This window comes from Danio rerio, chromosome 8 (genome assembly GCF_052040795.2).
Source record: "Danio rerio strain M-AB ecotype USA chromosome 8, GRCz13ab, whole genome shotgun sequence".
Lineage (NCBI taxonomy): Eukaryota > Metazoa > Chordata > Actinopteri > Cypriniformes > Danionidae > Danio > Danio rerio.
In genome coordinates this window covers 26,708,867-26,716,503 of record NC_141028.1, presented here as the reverse complement: position 1 = coordinate 26,716,503, position 7,637 = coordinate 26,708,867, and positions in this window count along the sequence as shown.

Here is a 7,637-nt window from a genome sequence, read left to right as displayed (position 1 = left end):
AGTCCTCCTCTTTCAGCGATCCTTACCACCTACGCACCCCGCCCCTCTACCTTGCGTATCATTGCTTTTTCCCCCTCTCATTTTTACAAGCTCGCAGCTACTGCTGATTATTTTCTATTATAAAATAGAAATTACTTGTCGACTTTTGTCAATATGTTTATGCTTTACTGAATTACGTTTGTAACTGACCTAATTTTCTGAATTTCTCATTCCAGGTTTCGTCTACTGAAGCACAGCCGATCTCGGCGCTCCCTTCCCACAACCTCACTAGCCGTCCACCAACGCTACACCAGAAATCACAGAGCAATTCCCTGTTAAGCACATCCATACCAGCCCTACTGAAATGGACAGTAGAACGTTTCTAAAAACGTCTAATAACGGCTCTTTCATCTCCTCATAATTCTGCCTTTTTCAGCTTTAACAGCATGATTCTACCTGATGAATATGCTTAAATTATCACGTTATAAACCAAGCAATCTCTCTAATCTAGACGGCTGCAGCGCTCGGTTGCAATCAACATTACACCCGCCACCCGATTTCTGGCAATCGGAGGTCACAATTACATTTCGTAGTCCGTTTAACATTCGGATGCAGAAGTAGCCCACACATTTATGCTTAAAAACGATCCGCTGGATTTCGCCAATAACTACGGTGTTTGCACGTAATTCACCTACAAGTTCCCGTTTCTCTCTCCCTAATATCCCCCAGCTAAACTAGTGACCGGTTTTCTAATATTTGAATTCTCATTGCGGAAGAACCTCCGGCTTAAGCACTTCTATAGAATTCTTAAGCATCAATTTGGAGTGATATAATTTCAAGCATTAATAAGCTACTTGAATAAATCGACAATCAGTCCCCTTTTATATTCTGGAAGAAAAATATCACGCTAAGCATAAACTGCTCTCCATCTAGAACATCAAACACACATGCGCATTATCCCGCAGGGATGCCTTTTCGTCACTCACCTATTTCATCTCGCAGCAGCAATCTCCGGAATAGAAGAGAAATGATCTAAATCCGATCTTGGCCGTAACAAACTCTGCCTGAAGGGCGTCGCGCACCAGAGGCGCCGACGGCGCGGTGACGCGACGCACTTACGACAGAGAATAGTAGATTAATGCACACCAGACTCAAGCATTCATACTTTATCAAATAAACTAATCAATTATACAAATAGCGCTCCGCGGCGCGGCAGAATACGAAGTGTCATGAATTGTGGCTGGGCACTACGGACAGCCGCATTGACTTCCTTATTATTTATTTCCTTCCTGTGAAAGTCAATGGTTACAGGTTTTCAGCTTTCTTCAAAATGTTGTCTTTAGCGTTTAACACGGGAGTCACTAACCTCTGAAACTAAGAGCTACTTTCGGGCACCGATTAACGTGGAGGGCTACCAGTTGGATAAACACTTCTCAAATAACAAATTGCTCAATTTACTTATAATTATAATTTAAGTTTTTGGTTATTTTAATAATGAATAATATTCATCCAGGTGTAGTCACTGATCATGTTATGATTCTCTCAAAGTTACCAACAATGATTTAACAGGGTAAGGAAATACCCCGTAATTAATATCAACGTGCAACACTATTTTATTTATCTTTGCAAATATTTACATTTTTAAATGATTACTTCTATATTAGAGAAAGCTTACTTGTAAGTGGTGTTATGGTGAGCTATTTTAGAACAGGCCTGTGAGCAACACACGAGAGCCTCGTGAGCTATCTGGTGCCCATCGGTACCATATTTGGTGACTCCTGGTTTAACAGAAATGAAATTCATAAAGGTTCGTAACCATCAGGTAGCGCTTAAAGCATGCGACCTGCTTATGCTTCCTTCCTTAAGCGCTGGAATAGAAGCCATTCATTTATTAGCTATCCAATTTCATCCTCAGTATATCCTTTTTACACAGATGCTGCCCCCTTCGTGGGGTATATTATCGGGGCCGCCAATGCGCTTCTAACGGGCAATATCGTCAATACATTCTGAAAAAAAAAAAAAAAAAAAAAAAAAAAATACTGCTGTACATGTTCCTAGTTGCATAGGAAATCGCTGACTCTCTTTTGCTTTATTTTCAGAAACTGGTATCAGAAGCAGAGCCGCAGCTGACTGCATCTCTCCTTTTAAGATGATAATCCCATAACCACAGCATACACAATTTGCGTCAGCATTCATTTATACATTTTAAGTTACCCCAGAACACCTCATCAGTTTCTCACTGCTCAACACATCCACACATTCCGTTCAATAACATTTTTGGTTTCATAACACCTTAAAGTCATAGGACCATTCAGGCTTCCCACCAGATTCATAATCCAGTCACTCATTCAGAATTGGAGCCACCACCACAGCAGCACACAAGGGCTATCGTAACAACACATACAAACACTAGGAAAGTAGTCTCCCGACGCCTTCAAATCTTATATCTGACGCAGCCACAGCCATCTCAGGGAAGCTCAGAGGACCCTCACCAGCAGACGCAGTAATCCCAGCGGCCAAGGGCATGGGCCTAGTCCAGGGAGAGAATACGACCCAACCATACCAGCTTCCCGAGGGCAGAGGAACTACCCAGTCTCCCAAGGGCGCGGGCATGACCCAGCCATCTAGCTTCCTTTCTTCCTTCCAGCTGATTTGCACTCAGCCTTCTCCCCCTTTTCACTCACCTAACTCCAGTAGGAGTTCTCTCCCTGCCCAGGCCCCCTTGTCACCCCCGCCCCCCCCGGCCGCTGCCACAGAAGTTTTCACTGCCCCCCAACTTTTCTAACTTCTGTAGGACCCCGCCCCCCCCATGGCTCTGGCCCCCGCAGGGGCGTTACCCCGAGCTTCGATTCTCGCAGGAATCATCTCACTGCCCTGGCCTTAGCTTTTTATATTATGTCATTCCATAATGACATATAGTATAGCACTATTTATTTTTCTCTCTGTTTGATTTTATTTATATAAATTTATATCTATATGCACCCACGCATATAAATATGAGTTTATATATAGTGCTGTCACCCTCACGCTCTGTTCCCGCAGGAACAACCCCAGAGCACCTATACCGCCCGTCACCCTCCAGTAAGAAGTCTTCACCTCCCCCTCATCTTTCCCGACTCCTACTGGAGCAGCTAAATAGCTCACCCAACCCCGAGCTGTGACACAAGTCATGTCATCGACCCTCCCCGGCCCTAGCTTTTATTTATGTTTATTTTTGTTTATTTCTCACACTTATCTTTTATTTTTTAAATTTATTTATATATATGTATATATATATGCACCCACGCATATAAATATATATTTATATATAGTGCTGTCACCCTCAAGCTCTAACTCCCGCGGAGTTAATCCCGAGCACCGGACCCCCGCAGGGGTCATCGCCCAACTGCCATTTCCCCCTTCAGCTGGGGCTTCACCGACCATTCCTTTTCCCGACTCCAGCTGGAGATGGCACATACAGCTCTCTCTCCCGCAGGAGAGCCAAGAGCTTCGACTCTCGCAAGAGTCAGTAAAAACGCCCCCCCAAGGCCCTAGATTACCCCATTATATATTTATATATCTATATGTTTCATATAAATATATAATTATATATAGTGCTGCCACCTCCCAGCTCAATCTCCGCAAGGAGTGTTCCTCGAGCAAATTTCTCCTTTGGAGTCCCCGCCCCCCCTGCCCCCCTTCACCCCCCTCTCCAGCCGGAGTCCTTCACTCCCCTTCCCTTGTAATGACTCCAGCAGGATTCCCGCCCACCCCATGGCTCTGACCCCCGCAGGGGTCTCCCCGAGTCTCTACTCCAGCAGGAGTATTCACAGCCCAAGCCAACTCTGCTCGGGTTCCTGCAGGAACCTGTTTCACCCTTTGCTCCAAAGGAGCCCTCTTTACCTTTTCTTTTTCAAATAACTATATCCAGCAGCCGGATATAGCATTTCAAGCCTTTTGGGGAGTTTCTTCGAATACACGGCTGCTGTCCCGAGCTTCATGCATTTGGGGAGCTCTCGAGAACCACCTGATCTCGTACTCCCCTCACATGCTCTATGGACCTGGCGGGAGCCCTGGGCTCAACTATCTCCGAGCTCAGGGTTCTCTCCCGGGACAGCATGCCAAACCTGCTTTCAGCTGTCAAGCAATATCTAAGTGTGAACTCTTGAAGTGAAGTTTTTAAACTAATTTCGAGAGGAGCACGTGATATAATTGACAGCAGCTGGCCACCTATCTACACTCATTAGTTAGCCAATCAGATCTATCCTAACCCACTATAAGTAGCCTAGCTAGACATTACTCCCTTATCTTCGTTTTCCGAAGAAACCCCCCATCCACCCCTTTCTCCTCCTTTTCTCCTTTACAAAAAGGGGAGCTCTCGAGAACCACCTGATCTCGTACTTCCCTCACATGCTCTATGGACCTGGCGGGAGCCCTGGGCTCAACTATCTCCGAGCTCAGGGTTCTCTCCCGGGACAGCATGCCAAACCTGCTTTCAGCTGTCAAGCAATATCTAAGTGTGAACTCTTGAAAGAATATATGTCACTTCATGTGAAGGAACGTCAATAATATTTATAGGACATGACTAGGCAATGACATTATCACTGGCCAAATGTGGGTAGGTTTTTAGCTGTGGCAGGTTAGACATCCGTGATCTGGTAGATTAAATATAATTTTTAAATTGTAGACTTCATGTGAAACAAAAACTAATCGCAATGCGACACCACAAAACCACAACTCCCATGAGCTCACCTGCAACCCAGTGTTTGCTTATGTGCACTATTGAGCAACGTCACACACAATATTTATTCATTCATCCAGTCATTTTCTTGTCGGCTTAGTCCCTTTATTAATCCGGGCTCACCACAGCGGAATGAACCGCTAACTTATCCAGCACGTTTTTACGCAGCGGATGCCCTTCCAGCCACAACCCATCTCTGGGAAACATATCATAATTTGAGTGATCAGAGAGTTTTTTAAATATCCTAAATCAAGTAAAAACATTTTAAATCAAGTATTTTAGCAAGCAAATCTCAAATTTAAGCATATAAAATATATTTTCCCAACAAAAAAAACTGTAGATAGTGAAAATGTATAGTGGCTAGTTACTTGACTGATGACTAGCACAGTGGCACAATGTCCTGGACATGTTTTAAAAGCTTTTAATTTGAAGTTAATTTACTGGGGCGCTTGCCGTGGAATTAAAATAGCACAGAATTAGGAGCACAGGGTACTATACATTATCCAGCAATTTGGTTATGATTTATATAAGTAGAATGAAAAACTACTGACCGAAATGTCGTCAGAAGACACAAAGAAATTGTTATTGAGTAATTGTTACGGAGATTATTGAAGTAGTAGTTCATGTAAGTAGTAGCAGAAGTAGTAATGGTGTGGTAGTTACAGTAGTAGTAGTCGTTGTTGGTGTAGTAATATCAGTAGTAGATGTGATTGATGTAGATGTAGTAGAAGTGATTGTGGTGGTGGAAGTAGCAGTAGTAGTAGTAGTAGCAGTAGACGTTGTTGTATTAGTTGTAGCAAAAGCTATAGTAGTATCAGTATTGGTAGTCGTTGTAGTAGTATCAGTATTAGTAGACATTGTAGTAGTAGTAGTCGTGGTTGTGGCTGTAGTAGAAGCAGTAGTAGTTGTAATATAAGTAACTTTTTGTAGTAGTAGTTGGTGTAGCACTTGTGATTTATTATTATTGTTGTCAGTTATTACTGTTGTCCTTTCTTTCTTTTTACTCTCATTTTTACTATCATACATTAATAAGCATTGTTGTTACTCCCTACCTCTGACTGGTTTCTTTCTATATGTTTTGTCTATATCTGTGACACTTGCTTCATTTATTGACTGTTATTGTTCCTTATGTATGCACTCTGACCTGTCCACCAAGTTACCTTTACATGCATACACACACTCACACGCGCACACTCACGCACATACCAGTACATGACTATATTGTTGTTGTTTTTGTTTTGTTTTTGTTTCGTTGCTTTGTATTTGTTATTTGTTGACGTTTTCTTGTATTTGTATGATTTTTGCATATTCTAATAATAAAAATAAATAAATAAAAAAAGACACAAAGAAAATTCTGAATTACTTTAGTGATTTTTAAGTCCTATTTATACACAATTGATGGACACTTGCTTCACTAACCTGTGGAGCTTCTCATTAGGAGAAACACAAGCAGAGTCCAGAGACAACAGCAGCTAGTAAGGACACTCCACATGTCAAATTTAAACATCCGAACACTTCTAACAGATTAATATGGTGTTTTAGATTAATTTTATTAGCTGGAATGGCTGATCTTGGTTAATATTTGTGATTTTATTTACCTGGATTTCTGTGCTGGTTCCTCTGACACACTGGGTGTAGATGGAGTAGACACTGCAGGATTGACGGTGGATTATGGTGACAGAGGAGCTGTTGTTTCTGGCGTTGCATTCAGTTGTCATATAAGTTGTGTCTGAAAATAGTTCAAGAAATGTGAAATGGGTAGAGCACATCAACTACATAAAAGCTTAAAACTGATCTAATGAAAACAATTATACAAGTAAAATATTATTAAACATTTACTTCATTCATTCATTTTCTTTTCGGCTTAGTCTCTTTAATAATCTAGGGGCTTCACAGCGGAATGAACCGCCAACTTATCCAGCAGGTTTTTACACAGCAGATGCCCTATCCAGCCGCAAAACATCTCTGAGAAACATCCATACACTCATTCACACACATACACTACGGACAATAAGCTTACCCATTTCACCTGTTCCACATGTCTGTGGACTGTGGGGGAAACCGGAGCACCCAGAGGAAACCCACACAATACACATTTTTCAGTTTTGGCAACGTGTGGCATAGTAGGTACTGCTGTCGCCTCACAGCAAGAAGTTCGCTGGTTCGCTCCTCGGCTGGGTCAGTTGGCATTTCTGTGTGGAGTTTGTATGTTCTCCCCGTGTTGGTGCTCTGGTTTCCCCCACAGTCCAAAGACATTCAGTACAAGTGATCTGGGTAGGCTAAATTGTCCGTAGTGCATGTGTGTGGGTGAGTGTGTATGGATGTGTCCCAAAGATGAGTTGCAGCTAGGAGGGCATCCGCTGCAGAAAACATGTGCTGGACAAGTTGGCGGCTCATTCCGCTGTGGCAAACTCAAATTAATAAAGGGACTAAGCCGAAAAGAAAATGAAATAAATGATTTTTCAGCTTTTACATATAGAATTATTACCCCCCCCCCCCCCTTGTATATTTTATTCGCCTGATTTCTTTTTAACGGAGAGTTTTTTTTTTTTACACATTTCTAAACAGAATAGCTTTTTAGCACAACTTTTACTTTAGTTTATTAAGACTATATCATTATTCATTCAGTGCTTACATAAAATTAACTGAGTTTGTCAAGTTTTTCTTCTATTTATTTTCTCTTTTGCTTCTGCGTTTTTTACTTTGGTGTTTATTTTTTATGTTTGTGTTATGTTATGTTTGTTACAATCACATAATTTAACTGTAAATGCGGTTGCGTGGGGTACAATGTGTGGGATTAAGTTATGTTTTCAAGGGAGATCTAATTTTCTTTGTCTAATATTTAAAATTAATAGTCTTGTAGTATGAGTAATACAAATTGTTTGTTTTATAAACTATTAGTAAAGTTAGTTATTCCAAAAAACTATATAATAATAAT